The following is a 1,832-nucleotide window of genomic DNA, read 5'->3' as shown; positions in this document are numbered from 1 at the left end:
GCCCTATGGACGGACAACTTCTGAGATACTTCGCCGACCTAAACGGGATCCCGTCCATTCCGACAGCCACGGTCACACTTATAATTTAATTTAATATAATAAATAAAATTACCTTGTTTAAATGTATATATATTTGTACAGGATAAATGTTAGGATAGTCCTCTCAAAAAAATGTGTAAGAACAAAATATGTAGTGAAATAAGAATATTGTTTTCATGTATGATTGTGATCCTGTGATGTAATGTATGCATATATCAATATAAAAACTATAAACCCAAAATTGTACCAAATAAAATAGTAAGCAAATATTGTAAATTTTCAGACTTGTTATAGGCCTTTAAAGGCTGTCAATAAATGAATAAATAAATAAAATAAATAAAACGGGGTTAGATCGCCGAAACAACAGCCCTTGGTCGGGTGAAACCCGAGTCATTCCGGTACGTAGAACCGGCTGTCGTGGGAATGGTCGCATGTGCTGCTTGTGTTGACATACATAGATTTGATCCATGATTTGATTTCAATTATTCGACAGTGTCTTAGTTAGTCTGTTCCAATAGCAGTCCGGTTTACAGGATATAGTCCGAACTTACAGGATGTCGTTCCTATTGACATAAAACATATAAGTGGGAACACTTTTGAGAGTAACTGAGCAACTGTTCCTAGTTAGAAGTTACAGGATTTAGTCCGGAGTTTTTTTCCTGTAAGTCCATTAAAAGTGTCAAACGATCAGATTTGTTTGTGCAATCAAAAACAAAAAGCGGTGAAAGCTAAGAACCTTATATTTGTAAAAAAAATGGAAGTAAACAACGAAATGTTTGAATATATATTTTAATAATTATTTAGTAATATTTCAGCCAAATCAGTGTTGTACAAATGACATGTAAACAAACCGACTGACTTTTTTACAGGAAATAGTGCTTTTTGCGTTCCCGTACACTTCTGCATCTGTTCTTTTTTCACTCTCACTTGAGAGTAAAATTGTAGTTTGACAGTTCCACAGGTTTTAGTCCGAAGTTCAAAGGAACAGACTACATATGTTATTGTGAAACATGTACGAGCGACATAATTAGTTTGTTCCAGTATTCTTCGTGCAAAAACATGTGGAACTGTCAAACTACAATGTTACTCTCTCAAGGGAGATTAAGAGCTTAACAGTTACAGAAGTGTACGGGAACACAAAAAGCACTATTTCCTGCACAAACGTCAGTCGGTTTGTTTAGATGTCATTGGTAGAACACTGATTTGGCTGAAAATCAATAAATAATTATTAAACTACAATTTAGAATAATTGCGTATATTTAAATATTTCGTTGTTTACTTCCATAATTGATCGCGCCGCGTTCTGTTTGTTGACAAATGCCTATCGTTTGACACTTTTCATGAACTTGCAGGAAGAAAAACTTCGGGCAAAAATCCTGTACCTTCTGACTGGGAAGAATTGCCCTCTTACTCGCTCAAAAGTGTTCCCAGTGAGAGAAATTCTTGCGTACGGCAACGACTTCCTGTAATTTCATACTTAGTCTGTTCCTTTGAACTTCGGACTAAAACCTGTGGAACTGTCAAACTACAATTTTACTCGGTAATTCTCTAGTAAAGGGTAGCAGCCCCTACAAGTAATTTTTAGCAAAAAAAAAAAAACGACTTAAAAAAAATATATATATATCTATATATTTCATGATCCAATGATCGTATCTAAACTAAATTAATATGGGACCACCTCTGAGATACTACCTTTCCGTTGCAAAAAGAATTATCGAAATCGGTTGACGTGGTGCAAAGTTATGCGGTGAGGTTGCAAGTCTTCAGATGCTCCTCCCACTTCTTCCGCTTAT

This window comes from Rhagoletis pomonella, unplaced genomic scaffold (genome assembly GCF_013731165.1).
Source record: "Rhagoletis pomonella isolate Grant_MI unplaced genomic scaffold, Rhpom_1.0 Rhpom_scaffold_00008, whole genome shotgun sequence".
In the NCBI taxonomy this organism is placed as follows: domain Eukaryota; kingdom Metazoa; phylum Arthropoda; class Insecta; order Diptera; family Tephritidae; genus Rhagoletis; species Rhagoletis pomonella.
Note: the sequence above shows the minus strand (reverse complement) of the source record.